The 17,571-nt window shown below is 29.0% G+C and overlaps 1 protein-coding gene across 3 annotated transcripts in view; it reads left to right on the forward strand.

Moving 5' to 3' along the window:
* The first annotated feature begins 665 nt into the window (after positions 1–665).
* The window catches only part of LOC132940430 (putative polypeptide N-acetylgalactosaminyltransferase 9), a 123,024-nt gene continuing 106,118 nt past the window's right edge, over positions 666–17,571 (forward strand). Inside the window, exon 1 of one of the 3 annotated variants that reach the window (XM_061008038.1) lies at positions 666–1,003. The gene's annotated coding sequence lies outside the window, so the exon portion shown is untranslated. The remainder of the gene's footprint in view (positions 1,004–17,571) is intronic. The other 2 variants (XM_061008039.1, XM_061008037.1) reach the window with 2 other exon arrangements.

Raw genomic sequence — 17,571 nt, forward strand, 5'->3', positions numbered from 1 at the left:
AATAGTTGGTGAACAAAAAAAAATTAAAATATGCAACGTACCTAAATAAAAATAATTCTAGCAAGTAACAACAAACAAAACAAGGTAATCTGAATTGAGAGCTATTTTTGACGAAAATAATGGAATCAGATGTGAGGTGTGAGCAGCACGGACAAGTAAAAAACCAGTAATTTTTGACTCTGGTTCCAAAATAATATTATTTTCATCTCGCGATTACTTGTTGCACGCGACCGGAGACAGCTACAGAAACATTGGCGCACTCGTAGATACTGAATAACTACTTACATTAATAGTTACATACTATTATACAAATGATGATGATAATAATTCGGTGCGGGGGACTGGGGGAGATAATATAAATAATAATATTATGATAACGTAAAATGATAATAATAACAATAATATTGTTATCGAGTAAACAATCGGGAATCGCACCCGGCGGTGCAGAGGGGGCCGCCAAATAGAATATTGCGACCGATTTCCAAAGAAGATTTTTCGCATGGGGTGAATAACAATAATTAATAATAAACGGTAAAAATATAATAAATAATAACAGCATAACCATGGTCCCAAGAAGACGCGGTCGCACAGAACAGTTACCGGGTGTCGGCGATAGGTGGCATTGCCGTCGCCACGCCGCCGCCGTCCCGTCCGTCAGTCTTTGGTCGGTGTGCCACCGCTGCCGAGGAGCGCGCGCGATTTCCATTATAATATATTTTTTTCCTTGTTTCTATCCCCGTCCGATTTTATTCGCCCGCGTCGCGCGACCAGTTCACGTCCGTCGACCGTCCGGTCTCGTCCGTTGATTGTGGTGTTATCGCCGTCGCCATTTGCCGGTCGTGTACAAAATCGTTTTTCGTTTTTCTCGATCGGTAGTTTTCGTTTTGTTTTTTCTAATTCCATCGCCTGGTTTTTCGTTATATTTGACTTCCCGTGCCCAACGATTCTCCGTTCGCAATAAGTGTCGCCGAACTACAGAAAAACTCCCGGCGAACTTTTGGCGGTGAGTACGACACGCAAATTAATATACTCGCGATTAGATAATATTTACGGTTAGATTATTGTCATCTCGAAGACCTTTCGATTCACCCTTTTCCTGCCCCTGCCCGTTATACTAATCGGCAATCACCATATTATTATTATAATAATTATTATCATTATTATTATTATATTATTTGACGCCAATGTCGGAACGACGAAACTTTGTTTTCTATCGATCGATTTAATATTGAATTATTTATTTTATTTGCATCGCCGTGTCGTTGTCCGTCAAATTAATTTTGTCTGATCTTATGTTATTTTCAATGTGGGTGAACGTTTTGAAAATCTACATTGGTGGTACAATTTATTTTATTATTTAGTAACATATAGGTACTCGCTGAAGTCGCATATTATATTATAATGGTATACATTTGAATTAATTGTTGAAATTGCAGTTTGTTCGTAGATATACGACAAAAACTGATTTCACCGTTATCTCGATTTAATAATTATCTGAGGCACGCAACATTTCTGCGCATTATAATATTATGTAAGTCGATTAATTTTTCAACGACGAATGTTCCCCGACAATTTAAATAAAACGTTATGAATCATAAATCATACAAATTATTATGATGGGTACCTTATAGTTACATAGGTACAATTTAGAAAAAAATATTATTCTATGTACTACTACCTACCTACTACTATGATTAAATGATTTTATCGTGATTCTTTGATAATATAAAAGTTGTGTACAAAAAGATAAAAAAGTGAAGTGCTATTATCAAAACAACACAGTAGGTATGTAAAGAAATGTGTCCTTTTGCCTATTTACTTACATTGTTTACTTACAGTAAATTAGATGGGCAACTAATCTATTTTTAACGTACAGAATATATTCTAGGAAATCATGAAACTTTTTACCGATAAAAATTGACGAAAGATGAAAAGTTTTAAATTGGAACTAAATATTTTACGTCTAATATAAAACTTCTTATAATTCATAACTTGCAGTACAGTTAATTATATTTTCCAATCGAACTTCTTGATATACGTTTTTTTGATAAGTACCTACCTACATGTTTATTTATTCGGAGAATGCATTAAATTTTACAAATCTGTAAAGTTTAAATTAATGTGAATTTTATTTTTCAATATAGTCATGAACATAATATTTTTGAATATTTTTATTATTTATTACCACAATGATTATCAAAATAAGTGTTCTATGTTAATCTCGATGTTAATTAATTTTCTATGTTCAAATAAAATTGTAACGTGTCAGTACATTATAATATTATTACCCATTATAAATTAAAAAATTCTTTGTATCTGTTATTTTTCAAAAATAAGGAATAACAATTCGTCTTTAGAAGCAATATACGATAAGGTTTAACATTTCGTGGAAACAAACCATATTGTATCATCGATTTCTAGAGTCGCGTTAATAGGAAAATATAAAATTATCATAACTGTATATTAAATAAAATATGTTGACATAAAATAACAGTCTAGTGGGTTTTTAATAGAGCTTATCAATTATCACGTATGCTAGGTTTTAGTCTTTCTAGATAATTGATACCTACAGGGTGAACAAAAAAAGAATAAGCACCTACATAATAATATGTAAGTGCCAAGTGGTACCTAAGTACCTATACATTTTTGTTGTAATAATAGCAACTTTAAAACATTATAATGATAAACTTAGTTTTAAAAATGTATTTAAAATATAAGTAGTCCGTAATTATCTTTAAACTATAGATAGGTAGGTACCTATATTAAATAATGTATAAAATAGAAAACTAAACTATTAAAAAAAAAATTGTTATTATTATATGCAGGAGCTGTAATTTTAAATGATAATCCATATATTATTAGGAATTAGTTGATGACATGATTGTTATTCATTAGGTACCTATTAAATATGGTACTAGATCATTATTATTTTATCGCATAATGTTTTGTTATGGAATATTTAGGTAGACCGTAGACACGAGGGTAGACACCACAATGTGTCTAAAAGTAAGTGTAGATTTAAAAAAAAAATTGGTATACGATGTTTACTTGGGTATATATTTTCTACTTTGTGATTTTTTTTCTAATTTTTTAATTAGGAATGTACCTCGGAATGTACCTACTAAAACAATTAAAATTATAACTCAATAGGTATTATCGGGGGTATTATCAAAAACATGGTTTAACACAATGTTAATAAAAAATATTAGAAGGTAAGTCGTAAGTAATATGATACCTGCATTGAATTATTGGTATAAGTTCTTAAAAATCGAATAGTTTTATCAGTATTTTCAAAGTTACGTTTTAAATTCTTGGGAAATTCTAAATTCTTGTAAATTATATGAGCAAAATATGTTAGATACCTACTGTTATTAAAAAAAATAGGCACAAGCACTTTTTCTAAAAATAGCGAGTAAAAATGAATAAATATAATTTAATGTAAATAAACTTAATAATTATACGTATTTAAGTACCATATTAGCCATATAGTTTCTTCCTCGGTTTCTTCCAAGTTTCTTCCAATAATGATGTACATTCAAGTATATAGGTAATTATAATTGACTTACCTATTCTATGTTTGCATGTTTGATTACTGATTAGTGATTACATTTTTTTTGTGAGCAAATTTTTAAATAAATCTGATAAAAAATATAAAAAATAGAGGTTTCTCAAAAAATACAAGAATGTAAAGTTCAGGTAGGTACTTACATTAAGTAACATATTAAAAACATTTTAATAGACATTGCGTAGGTACCTATTTCATTTAAAATAGTTTATTATAAATGTAAGCAGTAAGTAAAGTAACTCTAATACATATAGTTCAAACTAGTTGTATGACGTTTAAATGTATAGTAGGTAGGAGGTACCTACTTACAATTATATCCCGTTTACCTAATGCCTATTTAATTTAAAAATAATATAAAATATAAAACTAAGTAGAAATAAGGGTATGTACCTAACTAAATAAACGTTATATAATTAGGTTTATTGTTGAAAAACTTGGGCTTAAATTATTAAGGACCTATTATTTACGGTACCTATATACCGTATACACTATACATGTTGGCTAAAAATTAATAGGTAACTTTATTGTTCTATTAGACTGGCTGATTTAAAAAACTACTAACGTACGTAGGTATCCGAAATTCCAGTATTTAGGTACCGGAAATAAAATCTATAGTAATTGTTTATTAGTTATTACATTAATATATTATAACGATACGATATAATATGTTCATAGGTATACTATACTGAGTACTATAATACTATTTATACTACCTATAGTATAGGTAAGCACTATGTATGGTACGCGTTATATGCCATGTTTTTTTGTATAGCTGTCAATTGGGTATTGTAAATTTATTATTATCAACCATAATAATATGTCAAGTAGGTTACCGTAACACTATTCACAATATATATATATATATAAAATATATATTTATTAATTATTATCTAAATATAAATTAAGTTGTTTTCGTGTAATTTAATTTACTAGATAGCAATTGAAATTTGAAGCCACGTGTCTTCACTCTAGTCTCGGAATTGTATTTCATTTTGTTGTAAGTTATATCGTGCTGGTGCCTAAAAATAATATAATCCAACAATTAAAAAAAAATTTATACTTTAATTATAATTGATAATTGTTCATACAAATACATATAATATAATAGAATAGGTAAATCCATAAGTATCATATATTCGTATTTAGGTTTCAATAACATATATTTAGTTAAATGATTTTCGTCACTCAAATTAAACGAGGTTATAAATAAACATATTATATTAATTAAATGTTATAGGCTGTATAATATTAGATACCTACACAGTGACGGACGTGAGGAATGTAGCTAAAACTGTGAGTTTAAACAGACTATAATAGATACCTACCTATTACTACTTTATAATAATAAGTATTGTAATTTGTATGTGACATAATTAGTTGGTTGGATAGGCTCTAATATTATTTATTTTATAAATTTATAGAATTTATTCTTAAACTAATATCAGTTTAAGCATAAATGTATAGCTTTTAACACGACTTTTATATTACATGGGCACTTCAAACTCGTAAATACTCTACCCTAAATATTGGCATAAGTGAAAGTATAAAAAGAAACTGACAATTGTCTACTAATACCTTCAATGGCCAGTTTAATAATTATTATCCAATAAACTCAAAAAATCTTTCTGTTTAAACAATATTCAGAGTACCTATATAATCATAATTAGGTTAGGCGTAAATATTATGGTAGGTTGATTGAGAATGATGTAGGTACTTATATTGCTTATGATGCATTGTAGAATTTCATTATTTAGTTTTCGTTTTTTACAATTAATGTCGTATATTCTTTTTTTTTCATAAAAACTCAATCCTAAGTACAAAATTCGTTTAGTCTAGGTTTTTATTCTTCTTTTAGCGAATGTCAAGAAACTCAATTACGTCAACAACATCCCATTTATGATCATTATTACTCTTCCAGCGTTGCGATATTATTATATTCACACATATATAATATATATGTATAAAAATCTGGTATATATAACATTAGTTCTTTAATGGTAGCTTTGGCCCACCTGCTTCTTGTAAAATACATATTGTAGTCTGTTTGTTCGTGGCTGAGCTGATTAAATTAAACTATAGAGGTCTTTCGCACCTCATAAAAAGCGCCCACTGTTTTTAATGGATGCAATATTCCAAACGATCGCAAACAAAGATGGCCATCAAAAGTGCTTATATATGCCAATGAATTTTGTAGCGATATTTCTGTTATTAAAGTTATTGTATTATACTTGGTTATGATTACTATTTTTTATTTATATTTCTATACAACTTTGAATTATTAAATATATTCATTATGTTCATAAATTGCATGCATTCTGTTTAAATGGTCCAGTTATGTGCTCATTATACAGTTCAATGAATAGTATTATATAATATTATGTACATACCTATGACAAAGTCATTTTTAATAACTGTTGGATTTTATTTTCTTATTTTGTTTCACGTGCCATTTAAACTCTTTATCACTAAACAGATCTCCAAAACTAATATTCTTTCCTTTAATCCGTGTTATATAATTTGATGCTCTCCAGAGGCTGCTCCTAATCATAATATATCATTGCAGCAATGCACATTTTTGATTGCAGATTAGAATATAAATATATTTGTTACCCATCAAATGTTGACAAAGCTTTTAGTTTGACCGAATAAAACATAATTCAAGCTGAAGTTTTCTCTCATATATTTTTAACGCGTTTCTATCAGAGTTAGTACCTAATAGCAGACATTGTACTATTCATTGTCGTGGAATGTACAATTTCATAATTTTTTTAACTTGGTAATGGTAATTTCAGTTGTATATTAAAAATATATATTTTTTTTTATTTTACCAATATTTTGTAGTAATGGGAAAATAGGATGTACATGAAGTATATACGTATTTATCTCTTTTTTACTTGTATATTATTTACTATTTATATAAATTGCACACACACTCTAAATTATTACCTTCTCATATATATGCATTAGCACATATATATATATATATATATATATATATAAAGATTTAATTATATAATAAATTAACTTACCCTAATTGAATGCAGACTTGTTAGGTATCGATGAGCGAAGGAAGAAGAAATAGGTTTAATATTGATTTGTTTATAATTATTAGTATATAATTATTATTTAATCAAGAACACAGTTAATATATTAGAGATATTTAAAAAGTAAATTATTATTTAAGACACAAATATTATACTGAAGATATATTACATACCTCTAATCACGTATGACTGCCGCCGAGGGCATACGCAGGGAGAGTATAATGTTGAGTAGATCGGACCGATGGTCGATGGGTGTCGTCCGAGCCGAAGAAATAGTATATTTAACAAAAGGGTATAATAAAACATGACCACATATTATTATAATATTATCAACATCTGTGTGACTGTATATACAATATTATAATATATATGTTAAGGTTTATGATGATGCTATGTTATGCACTCTTCTTAGAATAAACTATTTATGAAGAGTGGCTATCATTATAATTTTAAGGTTATTATTATTTTATTACTTAAATGGCATTCAAAATTTGTCTTTGGTTGTGAATTTCTAGTATCGTGTGTCTTTATGTTTATTACACATAATTTTTTGACAAATTCTTAAGCTTATTTCATATCACCCTTTATACACTGCAGTAAAAATGTCTTGTACGAGTTTAAATTCAAAAGAAACAAGTTGGATTTGTTGACTCGCATACGCATTGTTTTACTAAGATGGAAATTTCCGGAACGTGAGTTATCGACAGATGTCGATGAGTTGAGTGGAGGTTGTAACAGAAAAACGATTAGAGTGTCCGTCAAAGTTGTTTGCGCTTCGGAAAACTCGCATCGCAGACGAGTTACAAGTTTTATATAATCAATTCGGCTCGAAAGCGACCGGCTACTGATTGATAACATTGTGTCAAGTAGTTCTTCTTTAAAACGATCTTTCCAGACGTCCTCTTATTATGGTTACGCGTAATCGATTAAAAGACGTTTTTCTCAACACGTGAATGTTCTTAGCTATATCAAGTCCTTTTTTTTAGACCCTAACACAAATGCTGTTAGAGGCAATTTCCTGCTCCCATAATTAATCGTGCAACGCGTTTAACATAATTAATATCTATAGCCTTTTCGTAATTTAGATTATTTCGGATGTTTATTGTTACGGTCAATTTCTCATGATGTCTTGTATTTGTATACTTTATAGTCATAAAATGTATACATTACTTATGTCATTTTGTTTTTTGACAAAATATTGTCGTTATAATACGTATACTTTGTAAACAATGAACAATATTTTTACTTAACCTGTATACTTGGTACTAGGTACACTTGAGAAATAAATATTATCAACTATTTAAATACTTAAAGCTGTCACAATAAAGATAATTTTACCTATCCTTTTTTTTTAAGATTATTATGTATATCATAATTGGGCTACGTGGAGTAGTATTTGAGTAAAAAGCGACATTGCTTATGGCGGTGTGGGGGGAGTGGTTTTACGAATAACCCCCCCCCCCCCCCCAGACGCTAAGTATTCGAATGCATATTTATTTTTGATTATATTCCCGATTATATTATATTTTTACATTTTAATGATTTTAAAGTGAGGTATTGAATATTTCACTATTTATATATGTAGGTACATTATTTTGAATAAATATTGGTAAACGTTTCTAAAATAATATAAACAAAGTTCCTGGTGTACTTTATGAAAGAAAAAAAAGTTTTTGTTTCACAGTTTTCTTTGTTGTACCTACCATTCTATACCTATATGTTAACATATTTTATACTTTTTAGGCTGTGTTAACCCATTAAAACTTTTGCTGTGTGGTAAACTCTTTATAGTACATATGTCTTGCCTGCCAATATAAGTACCATGGAACTAAATCGTATTCTCCTGAGATTTTCAGAGATTTTATACACTGCAGTAATTGATAATATACTATAATACGTGATAATATATATTATTTCTATTAAAATACCCTCCTGACCAAATAACATTAGAAATTAGAATTGCTCTATTGCATAATTCCACGGGTATCTAATTATATTTTATCTATAGGTAGTTATATATACATATGTGATCAAAGCGGAGAATTTATCACCCAATGCCAAATGGCGATTGTATATAGACACACGTACTTATATGATTTAATTAGGTTTTGAGTAATGATAATAATCTGAACGTACATTTCAATAATGAGAAATAAAACAATACAGTTATAAATAAAAGTGAAGAAGATAATGTTAAGTATTATTTTTATTTATACCTTTTAGTTTTTATTTTTGTGGTCTTACCTTTAGTTTTATGATTATTTTCGATGTGCGCCGAAGCCGGCGGGATGACATTGAGGTCAACGAAGGATGAAATTATTCTTTATACGCAGCAAAAGCGGTGCGAGAATATATTTTAGCAAAAGTATTGCCCCTGGGAAGACAATACTATCATAATAATAATAAAAATAACACTAGTACAAAGAGCACAATAAGCAGAAAGTGTATAGGTACCTACTACCGATAGATGAATACTGATATTCCAACCAATAGGATATTGAGTTGACTAATTGATTTTTATCCTTAATACATTTATCTGCGGTACCTATTGTGTAAATCTATCTAGACGAGATACTATAGGTATTTTACTGTATTATTACTCATTAGTGACATGGCTTTGGCTACCCTTAGGGCCAGTTGTATCGTCTACGGTTACACTTCGATTACGCTTAATCAGCTGATAACAGATTTTATAACCGGCCAAATTCGGCCGATTTAACTTCGGTTAACTTTAATTGGAGATGGTACAACTGGCCCTAAGTCTGTAACTATGGACCTATTGGCTATAATATATTTAAATAACATTTAAAAATTTACCAAATAAGTAATAACTGTGATAAAATATTTAAATAGAGGCATAGGGTGAGCCCTAAAGGACAATGCTGACAATGTTATGACTTATGACAAATTAGTATATAATATGTATTGTTGTTCTCAATAAACTATTTCAATGTTAGGGAAACACTACAAAAGCAGTTATTTTTTGTTTATTTGTTTATTTTGTTTAGTATACAACATTTACCTAAACCACTGTAATAGACATATAATTTTATAATGTTAACATTTAGGTATAACAGATAAATAAATTATAATTAATAGCTCTTTGAGATTTTTATTGATTTTTTATAAAGAATAATTCTGGTAATAATTACATTTTTTACTATAATTATTATTTTTTATATCGATTGTTAATTTATTTTTGTCTACATCTTAAAGAATATTTTACTAAAACATGTAAGATCTTTAAATAACATGTGAAATATTTTTAACTACCTTATAATCAATGTTTAAAAAACTTTTTACAAGCCCTTCATTTACATAATATCAGCATGCGATACTATATAGTTCTGTTATGTTGAGGTGAATGGGGTCAAAAGCTCTTTTTAATTTTTACATCTTATAACTACTATCAAAGTTTATATCGATACACTCCAATACAAAATATGTACCTAATTGATATATTTCAGGTAATAATCTGCTCGAATTAAAATTAAAATGTTAAATTATTAGGTATTATTATTATTTGTATTATTAAATATATGCTTTAATATCAGCTTATGTATTATATTATTTACCATACATTAAACATAATATAGTACATGTTTAAATAAAAAAATAAAAATTGTCGTTGTTATATTATATGTATAGGTAGGTACATAATCAAATTTTTTGAGAAACTATTTTTCAAACTCAGGTCTTGAATTTATATTTAATCTATTTTAAGATACTATTTGTTTAGAATACAATAATTTAGCAGCTTAAAAATATTGTGCACGATGTATTACTTGTGATTTTAAAATATAGCGGATAAGAGCTACCTATATCACGATATCACGATATAACGATACCTACCTGTTAGTTTTTACCTAATTATTTATTTGTAATTCGGAAGTATATGAAAATTGTCTAACTCTGTTGAATTCGGAATTGTTATATATTATAATATAATAGTACCTTGGTAATGTCGTTTAATTTCGAAATATTTCGAGATTTTCGTCAAAATAAATTCTTCAAACAAATAATAATTTTATATGTGAGGAACGACAATGCGTAGGTATAATGTAGAAATATATATAATATAATATATAGTTTATATTTTATCGAATATATAGTTAAAGAATATATAATATATATAGGTAGCTATATAATATTAAAAAAAAAAAAACCTAATAGTCTTCATATTTCGCACCTATCGTGCGTTCTCGAACGTGAACAAATTCGTTCGGTAGGTGTACGAACCCGCAAAAATCGTATCAGGTAGTAGACGTGCGCGCACACACACACACACACACAAACAAATACACACACGCACGTACGACTTAACCATAACCATTATTATCCTATATACCAGCGACCGGCCGGCCACATGCGTCGGCGAACCGTGTAGGATGCACACACGTTGAGTCAACGTCCTCCGCGCGTGCACTCGGTGTACGTACCGTGGTATACGTACATAGATATTATATAGTTACTGTCCGTTGAGACGGTTTTCAATGTTTTGTTAATACTGCTGTGGCAGGTTAGGCGGGCGAATGTGCGTGCAAATGTGTAGTGGACGAATAAAAAAAAAATAATGGCAAATAAACCGACGGATCCGTCGTGTCGTACCGGTTTTGTTGTTTCTAGATGTCTGTAAATCGAGATCAAATAATAGTAAAAACAAAATAATAACGATAATGATGATAATAATATATGGTTTCAACTGTTTACTTGTGGCGAGTACTCTTATAGAGTACTAAAGTCTAAAATGAGTATATTGTGTGAATGAGCGTTTTATCATATTATTTATATAATATGGGTATATTATATTATGTATTTGTCTTTCACTATCCGTCTCTGTCTCATCCACTGTGTGTCTTTCTCTCTTTTTCTCTCAGCTACTCCTACTTGGCTTCCTTAATAAAACTTCTCGCATTTCACCGAGATCGCCATAGTTGTCGTGTGGTGGACTGAGATAGACTGGTCGCCAAGCCCGGATTAAGGATCAACTGGGCACCGATGAGACACCATACACTTAGTGGGTGGGTAATCTAAAATGCTCAAAAAAAAACAACAAACAAACGAAATTGTTGGCGAACATAGTTCATTATTTATAGTAATTTTTCGTGATATAAAATTGAGAACAATTTCATTTTATAATTATTAATAATAATTTACCTACATACCTACCTACTTACATAATTTTTGATTCTGTGGTTTTTTTTTTTTTTATATCTTGTATACAAAATTTCTACCAGGAGTGTTTTGATTTCAACATATAGTATCTTATCTTTTAGCTAATTGGATCAAGATGGTACTTTAGAGAGGTCATTTTTCGATTTTCTCAATAGTTGTTTAATGCCACAGGAAGAACCACCGACAAATTACAAAAAAACCGCTAAAAATGGGATTTTAATTTCCAACGCTATGTTTATCACCATAGAAACGAATAAAAATAAAAATAACGATTTTAGTTATTTTGTTGTAATTTATAATATTAAATCAACATATAGGCTATAATAAAATATAATAACAAAATAAAATATTCACATCAATGATCCGTCCCCGCTCAGAATCGTTTCGTATACAATAATATGATATCATTGAATTAAAGTTTAATACAATCCATTATACATTATCCCACTTGTAACCTACTGTACAGCAGAGTGACATCCACTTACCTGCTTTTTTTTAAAAACTGTATTGGACGCGTTAAAAAAATATATTTTGGGGATAAAATCAATAGGCCCCGGGACCGTGCCCCCCCTCCCCCCGCTAATCTGGGCTTGCTGGTCGTGGTTATATTATATTAGCCATCGGCTTACACACAAGATTATTAGAACATCTATCTGATGTACGAACCTTGTTAGTTATAATTCATAACTTATAATACCTATATTATTGGTTATGATTAAAATACTTTTTATATTTTGTACTTTTTTTGACATATCATAAAATATTATGTTTCTTGTTTTTGGTGAATTGGGTCCTCGACCATACTTTTATTTCTGTTGTATCTCTGCTATCTATGTTTTGATAAACATAATATGTACATTCGTAACAATATCGTATTTGTATCGTACTTTAATCTAAAAAAAAAAATTTATATCATTATAGGTACCTACCTATAATCTTCTTGAAATTATTTTAAGATTTTTTATTACATTTTTTAAACCATTAGGTACCTACATATAAATTACAAATATCTTTTCCGCAATAAAAGAAGCTTACTCTCGCTAATACAGCTTACCTACACTAGATAGGTATATTTTATTTATTTTCACTATATATCTCTTGTTTATATATTGTTACATATTAAATCTGCATTTTAATTTATATGTAAACATAATTTTATAACACAATTTGTTCAACATAACATTACATAGCAAATGACCCAATGTAACCTTGCTCCCATATTTCATTGAAATTGCATAATTTTTTTTCTCCCACGAACATCAATGTAATGTTCTTTCCCACGTAATTCGTCATCATCTTCGTTGTCGTCGTTGTTGTTGTTCGGATCTAATCGAGCATCGTTGTATCTTACATATTATTTGAAATTGGGGTCACACATACACAGACCACGTAAACCTACGTACTTACAAGTATAGTAACTCCTTATTAAATTGTATATGTGTGTACAACATTGCAAAGAAAATATAAATGAAGAAAAACTACCAACCGTGTCTTCTGCAAGATTCCTAATTTCTTGTGGGTACCTATGTATTATATTTTATATACTTATATAATAGATATTTACCTTTTATATATGTGCAAAATAATCTACTACACCAAGTTTATTGGTTTGTTATCAAAGTATATGTGTATCCACGCTTCAATTTACATTTATAATAGAAGTTTTGTAACTCGTAAAATCACCAATCTTCTTGACGAATATAATTTTTAATTATTGTTTTTTATAAACGAAAATAATATTGAAAATTAATCTTACTCGTATAAAAATAAAATTTTTGAACTATAAATCAATTAGACGATTTTGAAGTTCTTCAAATATAATAAGTAAAGAAATATTTGTCTTATTGCATTATCAAATATTGTATATTTATAATAGTTATTAAATAAGTTAGCCCACGGTTAATTTATTCGTTTTAAAAACGTATTATAATTATATTACGTATATTTGTAATTATCCAGTTTATGATGCTACTTACATTTATGACAATATTTACCGTTTATCTGTAAATGTACCTAAACTTAAACTTGATGCAATCTGTTATGGTTATCTCGAAGGTTATCTATAATAGGTACTATGCTATATTATATTAAGGTACCTACTATATTATCGATGATAATTAAATGGTACCATTTAATAAAATAAAATTATGATGTTAATTTAAGCATTCAATATTATGATTATTTTTTAGTCAACAATTGTACGTATAATTTATTTTATAAAAAGATCAAATTAATCATTAAATTTAACTTGAATCATATTAATTACACTCTGCTCGAATGTATTTAAACGTTGAGACCAATTGGGCCATTATTTAACTTTCCGAGGTTTATTTCGAATAAATACAATTTAGGTCCATTATAACTGATGTATTTGGGATTTTATTTGACTATAATATCACTATACAAATAAAGAAACTATATTTCGTGCAATAATGACCTTTCTACACTTTTGAAACAATTTTAATATACTTTTAAAGTTTAAATATTATTAAATGTATTTAGCACATTTTATTGAAGTATACTTGACCGTATAATATGATTGCACTTCCATTGTTAATAACATAGCTATTGAGATAACTATATATTAAGATTTTTTTGTATTATTCGCTTTTGAACGTATTAGTCAATTGAGTATATTCCGTATACTATTATCAGAAAGTACCTAGTACCGAGGAGCGGAGTGGGAAAAAAATTCAGGCCAGGAAAATAAATTTCCTCCAGGCTATTCAACATTTTCATCTCTTGAATAGAAACTTCATTTTATTTGTTTAAATCTAAAATCTAAAATAGAAAATCAAAATGTAATAATCTTAAAATGTTTCTACATAATATAATATGTTAATAATATTTAATATTATGCTCTAATAAAATTAAAATAAACACACTAACTTACAAAGAACAAACTAATTTAGCTTTAGGTGTAACTAGTCTATCATACTGTATTCTGTTTAATAGGTAGGTACTCTGATGACAAAATAATGGAAAAACGTATACTTGACTCGATAGTCGCGAGGCGATAAGGTACGATTGTGTTGTCGTAGAGCTTCGGCGAAGGTTATAAAAATTACTAAATGATAAAGTGTACTGTACTAACGTGAGTATAACGTTTATATATATATATATATATATATTATGTGTACTATGACAAATTTATATCGAATAGCCATGGGCCATGGCTTATCAGAATTCAAAATATCAAAAATTATATAAATTGATTATTAATTAAATTGTTCATATGATTTCGTTTTCGTATATAGATAAATACTTCTCACATTACTCCACATTATTTTCATGTTTTTTTTGACGGGCCATTTAGCTTCCAGGCCACTGGGATTTTTTACGGTATCCCGGTGGGCCACTCCGCCTCTGCTAGTACCTACTACCTACCCCATTAACGTTACCACGTAGACTTCCAAACATAATGTGCAGGACTTAATTATAATTCAAAGCCACACTATTTCACTAATAAAAAAGTTCTTTACAAGTTAGTGTCCGTCTTTTTTACACCGCATATCGTTTTGTTCACTGTTATAGAAATAATTTAAGTACTTATTTACACAGGTAATATACGTGATGTTAAAAAAAATTATGACATCATCGAGGGTGATATGATTTTTTTAATGAACGTATAAGCGTTGAGCTTTCCCTGAGATATGAAATTAGATGTCAATATATTATATGTACGAACATTTTGTTGGTCATTATATTATTTTATTATTACGACCTCGCGATGGGTGCGAGTATACTTAGCAGTTAGCATTACAACTGCAATGTCGGCCGGTGGTTTTGTGGTCCCCTCCCGCAGTAGGTACTTCCTTCCAAGGAACGCACAAGTGCACAATCATAATATCGGATTAGTATAATATTATTAAATTATATTGTATTATTAATATTAATATTATTGTTATTATTATCATCATCATCGCCGTAATCATAATCGCGTAATAATTGTCACAGTCGTGGTAATTGTTATCACCACTGCTGTTTAGGTACGCGTTTAATATTGCAGCGGTCATCAATCTCCTCCTTGTCGATTATTATACACTATAACGTCATCGTGTGCACGTTCGTTTAATAATACTATATTATACGACAAGCTGGACACGGTTGGTAAGATATATAGATGTAATGATCGCTTCAAGGTCGTGACCGGATACGACGACAGTGACCATCGGGAGAAAAACCCTCATCTACGTTCATGACTTAAGTTTCCACGCGTGCAATGGATACGACTCACTTTATACAAATCGGAGGTTACCTGCCCCCCTCATCTGTAAAACTCCGTATAGACCATTTATACTTTATCTACCTGTATATAGCGTTTGCACCGTGTAAAGGGTTTTTTTCGTATTTCGACACGATAATGGAATAAACAATTCGTCACGTCTGAGTATTGACTATTCGCGGCCTAGGTCCGCCGCACGATTTCTTAAATTGTACAAACGGGTGACATGTTCTTATCTAGCCATCGTGGTTGGTATTGTACATCCTTGCTTTAAAATCAAAAAAATTCCGTTCAATATTATTTCGAAATTGTCTTGTTGATTATTATTTATAAGTAGGCATACATATTTATATAATCTGTCAACTAATGTATCCACCTACTTACTTAAATATTTGTGTCTGACTTAGTTTACCGGCTATTGAACTTGTTTTGATCTATGCTTAATGTCTACCTACCAAGTGACTGAGAATTTTTAAAGATTTTCAAAAAAATTAATTATTTCTATTTTTGCCTGACAGTAAAAACAAAAAGATAAATCACGTGTGTTTTGATTTTATTTTACAATATTTAAATTTAGGTACCTACGTAATTTTATTTACAATTTTAGATTCTAATCTTAGTATGTATTTTACAATAATGTTTTTTTTTTTTACTTTTTTATTTCTGTGTACACGATAATTAATAAAATAATGCTTCAATTTTCAACTTCAGTATCTTTTCCGGTGGAAAAGTGAATCAAGTTTGTTCGTTGAGGAGTTCAACATTTATAATAATTCCCAACAATTTTCAAAAGCGCCTGGAAAATTAAGGAAAACTGGAATTTTTACGCAAAATTCAAATTTGGACGAAATTACATATTATTTAAACCAAGAAAAACGATTTTAGTTGTTTTGATGAAATTTAAAATATTATTCGTGCATAGTGAAACTTGATATTATTATATTTTATAAACACTATGACATTTTTAAATGTAATTTTTTTGGCAAAAATAAATTTAACTTATTGTAGTAGATACTCATGTCTAATACTGAAATTAATTACTTTAATCACAATAATATTATCATAAATACCGTTCTTAGTAATATTCGAGGTAATATTATAGGCTGACAGACAGTCTTCGCCTAGAATCGCTTTTCGTATTTAATGATTTTATACCATTGAATTCAAATTTGACACAATCCATTATAGTGACCCACTTGTAACCTACTGTACAACAGAGCGACATCCACTTACTCTCTTATTTAAGTACAAAACTGTACGAAGCGTAGCTTACTGTATAAGAATATACATTTAAGAAGACGAATCAACAAGATTTGTACAAAACCTTGGTTAGCACTTATTCAGACTTTTTCAGTGATCTATAAACGAGTGATTCAGTAATATAATACAATAATTAGGTATATTCTAGTATAATAGATGTGTCTTTGAAATATTTGTTATTTTTTATTGAATTATTGAATTTAATATTTAATAGGCTTGTACACATTTATTATATATTTAATAATTTACCTCTGGAATAAAAAATATGCATGGATTTATAATTAAAAAGTAATTGGTAGCTT

Source organism: Metopolophium dirhodum, chromosome 3, assembly GCF_019925205.1.
Source record: "Metopolophium dirhodum isolate CAU chromosome 3, ASM1992520v1, whole genome shotgun sequence".
Lineage (NCBI taxonomy): Eukaryota > Metazoa > Arthropoda > Insecta > Hemiptera > Aphididae > Metopolophium > Metopolophium dirhodum.